Source organism: Miscanthus floridulus, chromosome 14, assembly GCF_019320115.1.
Source record: "Miscanthus floridulus cultivar M001 chromosome 14, ASM1932011v1, whole genome shotgun sequence".
NCBI lineage: Eukaryota > Viridiplantae > Streptophyta > Magnoliopsida > Poales > Poaceae > Miscanthus > Miscanthus floridulus.
In genome coordinates, this window is record NC_089593.1 from 75,019,646 (window position 1) to 75,034,864 (window position 15,219).

Below are 15,219 nucleotides of genomic sequence, written 5' to 3' on the forward strand. Positions count from 1 at the left end.
ATGATACTATTACTCTGAATATATTCTTCAATTTGAAAATGCACTAATAGGTTTGTGGTAGTTGCATGTCCATTTCTTTTTCTTCAAACATTCAGTTTTATTCTCACTTTGATGTAACACCTCGGGTGTTAGCCTTGCATAACTTGACTTGCATAACATGAGCATGATCATCATGCATTCATAAACAAGCATTTACAATTGAAAACATTTGATTGAAACATCTGCAACATTTGCTTGTTATCGCATGTTTCATTATCATATGCAACCTTTCTCGTTATTTCATGTCTCCATGTGTATCTGCAAATGATCATGAATGAAAACATGTACTTGGTAGATGTGAGTCACAAAAACATGTAACCACACTTGGGTTAGCAATTAGAACATTGTTCATGAAAGTCACTTTTCTTAATCAAGCCTTTAAGGCATGTTTCCTGTGATTGCCCTAACTAGCTCTATGAGTGACTACTACATAAAATGATTGAATGACCTTGCAAATTGCTTAAACATGCTTAGGATATCATTATGAACAACTTTGGTATTTAGGGCTAGGGCTAATTTGGTCATTTAGTCATGGTTTGAGTATGTATCATAATTTCAAAGTGACATGTTTGACTAAAGTTGAACTAGGTGCTAGAGACCTTGCATGGAGGAGTTCACTAAAGCAAAGTTGTAGTGTTTGACATAAGGAACAACTTTCATTTTTAGGTCATGGACTGATTTAGCTCCTAGCATGCTTGAATAGGTCCCACAAAAATTAGAGAAATCAACAATTTCAACACTTAGCAAATTTTGCTAAGTCATGAACACTGACAGCCTGACAAGCCAACCTTGTGCATGATTTTTCTCTGTTTCTATTGCGAATTAGAACAAGTGCTTTGAACAAGTATTGTAGCTGGTACATAGGTCTACAAATTCGGTTTAGGATGTTTGCACAACGGAGCCACGGATTTTCAGTAAAATCATTTGCGAAACCGTCGTCAGGCTCGGTTTCGGTTCACTGAACGAACTGAATCAAAGCCATCAGTGGCCGACCGGTTCAGGCCATGGTCGCCGCGAGGCGCGGAGCGTGGCCGCGCGTCGCCGGCGCTCTGCCCAGCGTGGCCAAGGCAGGCCGAAAGCGCGCCTTCAACACGCCAGCACCCGCCTGCAACGCCCAGCGCCCTTAGTTCATTTTCCCCTGCTCCTCCTTCGTCGTCTCACAGCGCCAGCAGCAGCCGCCGAGCTCCCGCAGCTCCGCCGTCGCCATAGCCGTGCGCTAGCTCACGCTTAGCCACTCCATCACCACCGCAGCACTCCATCGCCACCCCAGCAACCCACTGCCTCCTCCTGTGCCCGCTGACAGCATTCGGTAAGCGCCAGCGTCGTGCGCAAGCTCGCCGGAGCTCCACCGCCAAGTCCGTCACCGTGGCTGGGGCACGTTCCCCCACCATAGACTGTGTAACCGTGCGCGTTAGGTTCGCCTGAGCCCAGGGATACTCGTCCGCGCCTTTTTTCGCTTCGCCGTGGCCTCCACCGGTGTACCGCCGTAGTCCAGCCCCGCCGCTCCGCCATGGCCGCCGCCGTCATCTCTAGAGTCGACAATAGGGCCGGCCAACTGGCTCACTAGATGCGCTAGGTCAAGTAGAAGGTCTGGTGAAGATGCTCACCGCCGGCGAAGCTCGCCGTCGACGAGCCATAGCCACGCAGTGCCAAGCAGCGCCGCTGCTCTGTTTCCGTCTCGATGACGTGTGGGTCCAACTGACGCGTAGGTCCCACCGGTCAGCGACAGCAGTGTTGAGGGCTAGTTCAAAAATTCCAGATTCAAGTGTGATTTGTGATTTTTGTATCTTCAGTTTGGTAGCTCCTAAATTTGTGAAATAAATTTTGTAGTGTTCCTTAGGAAGTGTAGTATTTAGGAAAAATATGTTTTTAACATTTACAGTAGAAAGTTTTGGAGATTTAAATAGGGATTTGAAATGTGCTTTTGAATGCATTCAAATTTGTTTATTTTATATCTAGAGTTCCTGTGCTCCAAAAATTATGAAATTTTTGTGGTAAGCTAGTCTTAGCATATATGAGCTCTGGTAAAAATTTGAGGACCAGTGCATGGGTAGATTTATAGTTATAGATTTTTCTTTTATGAATAGTCAATCCTTGCATGAATTTTTATAAATTATTATGAGTCCAAAATTCATGAAATTTGTTGGAGGTAATCCTAGTACCATATGGATGCTAAGAAAAATAGGAAATCTGTTGCTTGACACTTTTCAATAGGATTTTCCATTTATGCTATTTCAAGCCTTGCTGCCTTATCATTTTTGTATAGGATGTTCTACTTAGGTAAAATGACATGAAATTTTTATAGTAGTCCTTTGATAGCATTAGTAAGGCACTGTAAATTTTTGAGAATTTATGAAGTATATCTGATATATGTTTATTATTTAACCTAGATATCTAAATAAAATAATAAAGGCAATTAAATAAATAGTTTGGGCTTCACCATTATATTATCTTAAATGTATTTGGTATGCTTAAACTGTTGGTAGATTCTATGTTGTCAAATTTTGAATGATTACATGAAGTAGAAGTATTATTACTTTATATTGCATATTAAATAGTTTCCGGACTGATTCTAGAGTTTGATGAGTTGCATGTTGAAACTGATGTGTACTGTAAAAATGGTTAATAACAAAGTTGTAGAGAATTTGATAAGCTTTCCAGAAAGTCTAGGATCACTGTTTTTGGATTAGTAGAACTCCAGTTATGAGTGAAACAAGTAGCTACTGTTTGTGGCATAGTCGATGCATTGTAGAAGTAGTTAAGTAATAATCGAGAAGAGATATGCACCTACTCAATAAACATGATGCACTTGTTAACATATATGCATTCGTAATACTTATGCCATACTCATGCATCTAGGATCGGAGGAAGAGATCACGTTGCTGGAATTCGAAGAAGCAGAGGAAGGGAACCAGCAGGAGGATCCGCAAGCCGCAGCTCCCGAAGGCGTGGAGCAGAACCCTGAAGAGCTTCCGGAGTGCCCTGACCACCGCCCTACTTCCTTTCTGCGAGGCAAGCCCCGGAGCATTATAAGTCTCCCAGTAATTTACAAATGTTTACTTACGTATTTATGGTTGATGCATTAGGTTATAAGAGTTGAATGAAACCACTTGATGCATGTACATTCCTTGTCCAGATATTACACCTTTAACCGGTATAGGTCCAGGATCGAATAAATGCTTAGCCATGCTTAGACCGGTAGAAGTCGGGTGATATCCTGTCACCTGCGAGATATAGGTGGATACCGGAGCACGGTTGGCTATATCTGCCATCGTGGAACAGAACCATGAGGTAAAAGTAAATCAAGACCGGACGGGAGGTCGATAGAGAAGCAACAAGACATGGAGGTCTTGGGTGTGGATCTATCCCCGTCTGTGTCGATCAAGGACCATACCGTTGTTGGAACTTCTGACAAGATTGAACGCATGCCTCTCACTTAGCTGGCCGGATAACTCGTTCCGACCGCGAAGCCGAGTAATTCAACTCAGGCCGGGAATCGTTCTGTTGTGCGCTCCTTCCGAGGGAACGATCAGACTGAGCCCAAGGGCAGGCTTGGCCTGAGCATCCTGGCATCTGGTGTTCCAGATTGTGCGGCGCAGTACGGACCCGCGAAATGTGTACCGGAGTTGTACCAAAGGTGACCTAAGGCTATCGTGGCTGGTAGACCTGGGTTTGTGTTAGGAATAAATTCCCAGCTGGTTGAAATCGATTCGAATCGCCGTCTCTCCCGGATAGTGAGAAACTTGACTAGCTCCAACATCATAGTAACTGTGTTATGGAACATGATGGTTCGGATGAAAATGGAATTACAATACCTGCTATGGTTACTATTGTATGCTTCTAAATGATATACCACATGTTTGGCACAGGATAGTTGCTAATCTAGAAATGGATAGTTATAATTAACTTGATAAAGGAATCATAATTGTACAACGGATCAATTGCCTTTTACGCAAAATGTTGTCAAGTTACGTCCACTTATACAGCCTTGCATAATCCTTGGAGTCATTTTATTTCTGGTTCATGATGGGTAAGTCTAGCTGAGTACCTTCTCGTACTCAGGGTTTATTTTCCCATTGTTGCAGATGGCACTGTGTATCATGGGTATTGCAAGAGTTGCTTCTATCCCGCCGTGGATGAGGAGTAAGCCTTGGGCAGGCTTCTTTAGTAATTCCTATCTTTGCTTTTGTGGACCGTGATCTGGCTTGGCACTGTATCAAACTATGTTGGAAACTTTATCTTCGAACTTAATTGCTTCCGCTTTATTTATCAAACTCGGTTTGTAATAACTTTTATTCGTACTCTGATGATGAAAAGTATCTGTGAACTTTATGTAATATGTGGCATGTATGTTGAATCCTGTACGATCTTGGTTGTTGTAAATCGTTTATCGAGACCCGTCGTGGTACTCGACGGACTACCGGGTTTATATGGGTTCAAGTATAACAGTGCGACCGCTTGCGGATTGCCATTGTACTTGTATTCTTATAAATTGGTCGGTTCTGCGACAGCTGGCATCAGAGCAAGATTCAACGTTAATTGTCACAAGTGTATTTAAAACAAAAGTTTTTGTTTTCCAAAAACCCTTCTCTAGCAACTATTAGTTATATAATAGGTATTTGAAATCTAAAGTGTGCCAATGATCACTTTCCTTATGCCCAAATTAAGGACTATTAGGTGGCTATTTAAGTACTAACATGGGGGTTTTTACTTCGTCGTCCATACGGCGTGCTATAGTATGGATGCCATTCACTTGAGTGGTAATGTATGGATCAAATGCCTCTACGCCAAGGTAAGATGAGTGTATGACCGCAAGATGTGAGCGTGCGGTCGGGAAGAGTTAGCTTTGGTACGGCTATGTATGCATGCTTGCATGTGTATATGGTACGTATTTAATTGTGGGTTTAAATTATTGTCGGGTAGATTGATACGGAAGTATATGTATGGGTATACATATATGAAAGTATTTACAATTACATTCTGCATATTTCATTATGGGTTTAGGGCTGAAATGAAATTTTATGCAGGTACACTAACAACGAAACGTGTAGCTCGATTAGTTACGCTATTTATGAGAGAACGTATGTATGCCACCGTGTCTACCGTTAGAAACAAATTTTTCCTAAGTTTGTGAGGACGTACGGCACGAGCATGCATCATGTTAAATTACCATTCACATAATTACATTGTTCCTCCCCTTATAAAATTCTTACTCGGTTATGTAACTCTTATCCATTATGGCATTGTCTCACCAAGGGGTACATGTTAATGGTGCAGATGGCACGCACCAAGCAGACTGCTCGCAAGTCCACCGGAGGCAGAGCTCCTAGCCGTCAGCTTGCTCCACGTACCCGTCAACATCACACGTTCCTTGGAGAGTTTGGGATGCCTACACTCTTGTGGAGAGTGCTCAGCTATGTAGGCTATCCTGATGGAATGGAACCCCGCTACTTCTGGGCGAATGAGCGGTTGGGAGAAGGTCTCTTAGTTACTGTGGAGGCCGTTGTTCGTCCCCGAGGTGACAATTCTGAGTGGACAGGCTTGGTGTTATGAGTCAACTGGCTAGGACTGCTGAAGAAGCAGCTGGCAGGGCAGCCTTTGGGATCCTGAGAGATATCATGGATCGTTTTCCTCAGGAGCTGGCAGCCGCTTTGGTTGGAGTTTTTCCGAGGGGCAACCCCTCCACTGACTCATGGCAGCAGGCAAGAGGAAGACCCTTGGAGATTGGTGCAGCAGAAGGGCAGAACAGTGATAACCCTGCCATGAGCGCCATGTTCGCAATGATGAGAGTGTTAGATGGAGTTGAAGGTAGCCTCAGACGTGTGTCTGGTGCCTCTTGGTCATGCCCGGAGGACCGACGTCAGCTTCAGAGGGAACACGACGCCGAGATTGAGAGGCTCACTGAAGAGATGACTCGGTTAACTCACCAGCGAAATGCAGCTTGGTCCAGGGAAGATGTTCTGAGAGCTCGACAGTTTGAGCTGGGACAGCAGCTGGCCAATGCAGAAGAATACAATGATAATCTACATGAAGAGGTTCATCTACTGAACAATCAGCTCCACCCTTATGTCCCACCTGGAGCCGCAGAAATGGATCTAGAAGGGTACGAGGAAGAAGAAGAAGTGGAGCCTGAAGAAGAAGTAGAACCTGAGGAAGGAGATGATCCTACGTCTGACCTCGATAGTGATCATGATGAGGATTAGATCGCTTAGCACTTAGTGGAAGGACTAATGTATCACCTTTATTCATGTAATGGACCTGTAGTTCAAATTTGGCATTAGTAACCAGACTATCATGTAATGTTGATTAAGTGCACGTTTGGTTGAACATCAAGGCAATTCCAGTCCTTTGTCGGTAATTACAGATTTAAATTTGCATGCGTTATGAGCACGATAAGTGGTCAAATTGGTGATGTCATGTTGCGAGAATGAATTGTTATGCCTCTGTTTTTATTGTGCTTTTGAGAATTTTCTCCAGTAATTTCAGTTTGGCATGAGTACCTAATTCATCTGCAATCTCTTGACATCCACCAATAATCGCTTGTTGTTGCAACTTCGCAGATGACGCGCACCCGTGCTGGAGCTGGTGGCAGCCAGGATGGCAACCATGATGACTTGCCACCCCCACCGCCGCCGTCTGCTTAGGAATTCTTTACCCAGTTCCTGGGGAGCCAGAGGACAATGGAAGAAGCTTTGCGCCTTATCGCGCAAAACACTGCTCGTGACCACCCACATCAACCAGGGGCCGAGCCAAATCAGCACAGTACATTCAAGGAGTTTCTGGACACGAAGCCTCCGATCTTCAAAGGTGGCTGAGGAACCACTGTAGGCCGATGAGTGGCTGAATACCATTGAGCAGAAATTCCGTCTGTTGAGGGTCACGGAGCATCTGAAAGCAGAGTATGCTTCTCATCAATTGCAAGGACCAGCAGGGATCTGGTGGACACATTTCCTGTCATCCTGCCTGCTAATGCGCGAGTGACCTGGGAACAGTTCAAGCTGGCTTTTAGGGGACACCATATTCCCCCGGGCCTGATGCGCATGAAAGCGGCCGAATTTATGAGGCTCACTCAGGGAACAAAGTCACTCACAGAATATATGCACGCATTCAACAACTTGTCAAGATATGCTCCTAGTTTCGTGGATACCGAGGAGAAAAAGATAGAGAGTTTCAAGCGAGGTTTGGGTACCAAACTGATGAAGACTATGGCAAATTCTCGATGTGCCACGTACAATGAGTTTATTAGTGATGCCTTGACCCAAGAAAACCACAACAACATGCATGCAGTTGCTAAAGGTCGCAAGAGGGCATATGAGGCCGGTGCATCCGGATCTTTCCAGTCAAAAGCACCTATCACAGCTAGGCCACAATTCCGTCCACCTGCACCCAAGTTTAGGCCTCCACCACCGAAAGCTCAGAATAATAGGCCACAGAAACCATTCCGTAAGGCGTTCACTATTGCCTTACCAAAAGGAAATGGCAATCAGGACAGCTCCACCGGATTCAGAAGTAATCAACCATGTTTCAACTGCAACCAACTGGGTCATTGGTCCAAGGAATGCCCCCACCCCAAGAGGAATGGCAACCCAAATCAGAACAATTAGAGGCAGGTGAATGCCAGGGCACGTCAGGGACAAGTGCATTATACCGCTGTGGAGGAAGTGCCCGCCGGAGAAGTTGTCACGGCTGGTATGTTTCTCGTCAACAAGCATCCCGCTGTTGTTTTATTTGATTCAGGAGCTTCTCATTCATTTATGAGTCAAGCATTTGCATCTAGACATGATCAAGAAATAATAGAAGTAAGCAAAGGGGGTTTTAACATAAGTTCAGCAGGGGGAACTGTTACTACCAAAAAGATAGTAAAAAATGTACTCATCTCGATACAAGGGAGGGAGTACACCACAGATTTGATAATATTGCCGGGGTTGTCGATAAGTGTAATCTTAGGCATGAATTGGATGAAGTATCATGGTGCTCTTATTGACACTAGCACCCGTACTATCATGTTGAGAGAACCCACGGGAGGGAATGCTTTTCTAGTCCCACTCTCCCGCGATTTCAAACCCCAACATTTAGCCTGTGCTATCCAAACCACCACAATATGTGATATCCCCGTGGTTTGTGAGTTTCCGGATGTATTCCCAGAAGAATTACCAGGTCTACCACCGGATAGGGACGTGGAATTTAAGATTGAATTAGTGCCAGGTACCGCACCCATATCCAGAAGGCCCTATAGAATGCCACCCAATGAGTTAGCAGGAACTTAAGGTTCAATTGCAAGATCTATTGGACAAGGGTCTTATCCAACCCAGCTCATCTCCGTGGGGATGCCCAGCCTTGTTTGTGAAAAAGAAGGATAAGTCACTGAGAATGTGTGTAGATTACAGACCACTCAATGCTGTGACCATCAAGAACAAATATCCGTTGCCCCGCATAGACATCTTGTTCGATCAGCTAGCGAAGGCAAAAGTATTCTCCAAAATTGATTTGAGATCCGGTTACCATCAGATAAAGATCAGACCGAGGATATACCTAAAACTGCTTTCTCTACTAGGTACGGCTTATACGAGTATTTGGTTATGTCTTTCGGACTAACAAATGCTCCAGCCTATTTCATGTACCTGATGAACTCGGTATTCATGCCCGAACTTGATAAGTTCGTGGTCGTGTTTATCGATGACATATTGATTTATTCAGAAAATGAGTCAGATCATGAGGAGCATCTGAGGATTGTCCTATCCAGACTGAGGGAGCATAAGCTATATGCCAAGTTTAGCAAATGTGAATTTTGGATGAGCAAAGTACCTTTCTTAGGTCACATTTTATCAAGAGATGGAATCTCAGTAGACCCATCCAAAGTACAAGAGGTCATGGATTGGAAAGCCCCAACTTCGGTTCATGAAGTTCGGAGTTTTCTAGGGTTAGCAGGATACTATCGTCGGTTTATTCTAGATTTCTCAAAGATAGCTAAGCCTATGACCAGACTACTTCAGAAAGATGAGAAGTACAAATGGACATCAGAATGTGAAACAGCTTTTCACACCCTCAGAACTTTGTTGACTACAGCACCTGTGCTAGCACAACCAGACATTGAAAAGCCTTTTGATGTATTTTGTGATGCATCAGGAATAGGTTTGGGATGTGTGCTTATGCAAGAAGGGAGAGTAATTGCATATGCTTCTCGGCAATTGAGAAAACATGAAGTCAACTACCCTACACATGATCTGGAACTTGCAGCCGTTGTCCATGCATTAAAGATATGGAGACATTATTTGTTGGGCAATGTATGTCATATCTATACTGACCACAAAAGTCTCAAGTATATCTTTACCCAGCCTGAGCTGAACATGAGACAACGAAGATGGTTAGAATTGATTAAGGACTACAATTTAGAAGTGCATTACCATCCGGGTAAAGCTAATGTAGTAGCCGATGCACTCAGTCGGAAGTCCCATTGCAACACTGTGGAAGCATTGTTGGAAGATGGATTCAACTTGTTACATCCTGCTGTACTACACAATATCACAATCAGTTGTTCACTTGAGAGCAAAATCATAGAGCTACAGCAGACAGATGTAGGAATAAGTCACATCAAGAGAAAAATGCAAGAGCAAGAAACCAAACATTTTAGATTGGACGAAAGAGGTGTATTATGGTTTGAGGACCGACTAGTGGTACCAAAAGACCAGTGAGCTAAGGAATCAAATTTTAGAAGAAGCTCACTCATCCAAATTGTCTATCCATCCGGGTAGTAGTAAAATGTATCAAGATTTAAGAACCCGTTTTTGGTGGACTAAGATGAAGAAAGAGATCGCAGCCTATGTTGCTAGGTGTGATAACTGCAGTAGAGTGAAAGCCGTCCATATGAAAACTGCTGGATTACTTCAGCCATTGCCTATTCCTAGGATGGAAATGGGAGGAAATCAGCATGGACTTTATCACAGGCCTTCCAACGACGCCACAAGGTCACGATTCAATATGGGTTATTGTTGATCGTCTCACCAAGTCAGCACATTTTGTACCAGTTCACACAACATATCACGTGGGGAAATACTCTGAGTTATATGTTTCCCAGATCGTGAGACTGCATGGAGTACCCAGGACCTATAATCTCAGATCGAGGACCACAGTTCATAGCTCGTTTCTGGGAGCACTTACACCAGGCTTTGGGAACCAAGCTAATCAGAAGTTCAGCTTATCATCCGCAAACTTCAGGACAGACAGAGCGAGTGAACCAAATCCTAGAAGATTTACTTAGAGCTTGTGTTATATCTTCAAAAGGTTCATGGGAGAAATGGTTACCTTTAGCTGAATTCTCCTATAACAACAGTTATCAAGCGAGTATCAAAATGGCTCCATTTGAAGCCTTGTATGGCAGAAAGTGCAGAACTCCATTGAATTGGATTGAGCCCGGTGAAAGGAGATACTTTGGTATTGATTTTGTCAATGAAGCCGAAGAGCAAGTACGTATCATCCAACAACATATGAAGGCAGCTCAATCAAGACAGAAGAGTTATGCCGACAGAAGAAGAAGACCACTAACCTTTCGAAGTGGGTGACTATGTATACTTGAGAGTATCACCCATGAAAGGTGTGAAAAGATTTGGGATGAAAAAGAAGCTTTCACCAAGATATGTAGGGCCATACAAAATTTTGGAACGAAAAGGGAAGGTTGCGTATAAGTTACAACTTCCACCAGAGATGAGTGTAATCTTTGATGTGTTCCATGTTTCTCAGCTAAAGAAATGTCTTCGAGTACCCGAAGAAGCTATTGCACCCACCAACGTGTAGCTCCAATCGGATTTGACCTATGAAGAAAAGCCAATTCGAGTATTAGAAGAGATGGAGAGAGTGACAAGGAGTAAGATTATTAAGTTCTATAAGGTGGTGTGGAACAATCATAGTGAACAAGATGCTACGTGGGAAGGAGAAGATTATCTACAAGAAGTTTATCCCGCCTTTTTCCAAGAATGGTAGGTCTTGCAAATCTCGGGACGAGATTTTTATAAGGGGGAGGGGCTGTAACACCTCGGGTGTTAGCCTTGCATAACATGAGCATGATCATCACGCATTCATAAACAAGCATTTACAATTAAAACATTTGATTGAAACATCTGCAACATTTGCTTGTTATCGCATGTTTCATTATCATATGCAACCTTTCTCGTTATTTCATGTCTCCATGTGTATCTGCAAATGATCATGAATGAAAACATGTACTTGGTAGAAGTGAGTCACAAAAACATGTAACCACACTTGGGTTAGCAATTAGAACATTGTTCATGAAAGTCACTTTTCTTAATCAAGCCTTTAAGGCATGTTTCCTATGATTGCCCTAACTAGCTCTATGAGTGACTACTACATAAAATGATTGAATGACCTTGCAAATTGCTTAAACATGCTTAGGATATCATTATGAACAACTTTGGTATTTAGGGCTAGGGCTAATTTGGTCATTTAGTCATGGTTTGAGTATGTATCATAATTTCAAAGTGACATGTTTGACTAAAGTTGAACTAGGTGCTAGAGACCTTGCATGGAGGAGTTCACTAAAGCAAAGTTGTAGTGTTTGACATAAGGAACAACTTTTATTTTTAGGGCATGGACTGATTTAGCTCCTAGCATGCTTGAATAGGTCCCACAAAAATCAGAGAAATCAACAATTTCAACACTTAGCAAATTTTGCTAAGTCATGAACACTGACAGCCTGACAAGCCAACCTTGTGCATGATTTTTCTCTGTTTCTATTGCGAATTAGAACAAGTGCTTTGAACAAGTATTGTAGCTGGTACATAGGTCTACAAATTCGGTTTAGGATGTTTGCACAACGGAGCCACGGATTTTCAGTAAAATTGTTTGCAAAACCGTCGTCAGGCTCGGTTTCGGTTCACTGAACGAACTGAATCAAAGCCATCAGTGGCCGACCGGTTCAGGCCGTGGTCGCCGCGTGGCGCGGAGCGTGGCCGCAGGTCGCCGGCGCTCTGCCCAGCGCGGCCAAGGCAGGCCAAAGCGCGCCTTCAACACGCCAGCACCCGCCCACAACACCCAGTGCCCTCAGTTCATTTTCCCCGCTCCTCCTTCGTCATCTCGCAGCGCCAGCAGCAGCCGCCGAGCTCCCGCAGCTCCGCCGTTGCCGTAGCCGTGCGCTAGCTCGTGCTTAGCCACTCCATCACCATCGCAGCACTCCATCGCCACCCCAGCAACCCACTGCCTCCTCCCGTGCCCGCTGACAGCATTTGGTAAGCGCCAGCGTCGTGCGTAAGCTCGCCGGAGCTCCACCGCCAAGTCCGTCACCGTGGCTGGGGCACGTTTCCCCACCATAGACTGTGTAACCGTGCGCGTTAGGTTCTTCTGAGCCCAGGGATACCCGTCCGTGCCTTTTTTCGCTTCGCCGTGGCCTCCACCGGTGTACCGCCGTAGTCCAGCCCCGCCGCTCCGCCATGGCCGCCGCCGTCATCTCTAGAGTCGACAATAGGGCCGGCCAACTGGCTCACTAGATGCGCTAGGTCAAGTAGAAGGTCTGGTGAAGATGTCACCGCCGGCGAAGCTCGCCGTCGACGAGCCATAGCCGCGCAGTGCCAAGCAGCGCCGCTGCTCTGTTTCCGTCTCGATGACGTGTGGGTCCAACTGACGCGTAGGTCCCACCGGTCAGCGACAGCAGTGTTGAGGGCTAGTTCAAAAATTCCAGATTCAAGTGTGATTTGTGATTTTTGTATCTTCAGTTTGGTAGCTCCTAAATTTGTGAAATAAATTTTGTAGTGTTCCTTAGGAAGTGTAGTATTTAGGAAAAATATGTTTTTAACATTTACAGTAGAAAGTTTTGGAGATTTAAATAGGGATTTGAAATGTGCTTTTGAATGCATTCAAATTTGTTTATTTTATATCTAGAGTTCCTATGCTCCAAAAATTATGAAAGTTTTGTGGTAAGCTAGTCTTAGCATATATGAGCTCTGGTAAAAATTTGAGGACCAGTGCATGTGTAGATTTATAGTTATAGATTTTTCTTTTATGAATAGTTAATCCTTGCATGAATTTTTATAAATTAATTATGAGTCCAAAATTCATGAAATTTGTTGGAGGTAATCCTAGTACCATATGGATGCTAAGAAAAATAGGAAATCTGTTGCTTGACACTTTTAAATAGGGTTTTCCATTTATGATATTTCAAGCCTTGCTGCCTTATCATTTTTGTATAGGATGTTCTACTTGGTAAAATGACATGAAATTTTTATAGTAGTCCTTTGATAGCATTAGTAAGGCACTGTAAATTTTTGAGAATTTATGAAGTATATCTGATATATGTTTATTATTTAACCTAGATATCTAAATAAAATAATAAAGGCAATTAAATAAATAGTTTGGGCTTCACCATTATATTATCTTAAATGTATTTGGTATGCTTAAACTGTTGGTAGATTCTATGTTGTCAAATTTTGAATAATTACATGAAGTAGAAGTATTATTACTTTATATTGCATATTAAATAGTTTCCGGACTGATTCTAGAGTTTGATGAGTTGCATGTTGAAACTGATGTGTACTGTAAAAATGGTTAATAACAAAGTTGTAGAGAATTTGATAAGCTTTCAGAAAGTTCAGGATCACTGTTTTTGGATTAGTAGAACTCCAGTTAGGAGTAAAACAAGTAGCTACTATTTGTGGCATAAGTCGATGCATCGTAGAAGTAGTTAAGTAATAATCGAGAAGAGATATGCACCTACTCAATAAACATGATGCACTTGTTAACATTTATGCATTCGTAATACTTATGCCATACTCATGCATCTAGGATCGGAGGAAGAGATCACGTTGCTGGAATTCGAAGAAGCAGAGGAAGGGAACCAGCAGGAGGATCCGCAAGCCGTAGCTCCCGAAGGCGTGGAGCAGAACCCTGAAGAGCTTCCAGAGTGTCCTGACCACCGCCCTACTTCCTTTCTGCGAGGCAAGCCCCGGAGCATTATAAGTCTCCCAGTAATTTACAAATGTTTACTTACGTATTTATGGTTGATGCATTAGGTTATAAGAGTTGAATAAAACCACTTGATGCATGTACATTCCTTATCCAGATATTACACCTTTAACCGGTATAGGTCCAGGATCGAATAAATGCTTAGTCCATGCTTAGACCGGTAGAAGTCGGGTGATGTCCTGTCACGTGCGAGATATAGGTGGATACCGGAGCACGGTTGGCTATATCTGCCATCGTGGAACAGAACTATGAGGTAAAAGTAAATCAAGACCGGACGGGAGGTCGATAGAGAAGCAACAAGACATGGAGGTCTTGGGTGTGGATCTATCCCCGTCTGTGTCGATCAAGGACCGTACCGTTGTTGGAACTTCTGACAAGATTGAACGCATGCCTCTCACTTAGCTGGCCGGATAACTCGTTCCGACCGCGAAGCCGAGTAATTCAACTTAGGCCAGGAATCGTTCTGTTGTGCGCTCCTTCCGGGGAACGATCAGACTGAGCCCAAGGGCAGGCTTGGCCTGAGCATCCTGGCATCTGGTGTTCCAGATTGTGCGGCGCAGTACGGACCCGCGAAATGTGTACCGGAGTTGTACCAAAGGTGACCTAAGGCTATCGTGGCTGGTAGACCTGGGTTTGTGTTAGGAATAAATTCCCAACTGGTTGAAATCGATTCGAATCGCCGTCTCTCCCGGATAGTGAGAAACTTGACTAGCTCCAACATCGTAGTAACTGTGTTATGGAACATGATGGTTCGGATGAAAATGGAATTACAATACCTGCTATGGTTACTATTGTATGCTTCTAAATGATATACCACATGTTTGGCACAGGATAGTTGCTAATTTAGAAATGGATAGTTATAATTAACTTGATAAAGGAATCATAATTATACAACGGATCAATTGCCTTTTACGCAAACTGTTCTCAAGTTACATCCACTTATACAGCCTTGCATAATCCTTGGAGTCATTTTATTTCTGGTTCATGACGGGTAAGTCTAGCTGAGTACCTTCTCGTACTTAGGGTTTATTTTCCCATTGTTGCAGATGGCACTGTGTATCATGGGTATTGCAAGAGTTGCTTCTATCCCACCGTGGATGAGGAGTAAGCCTTGGGCAGACTTCTTTAGTAATTCCTATCTTTGCTTTTGTGGATCGTGATCTGGCTTGGCACTGTATCAAACTATGTTGGAAACTTTATCTTCGAACTTAA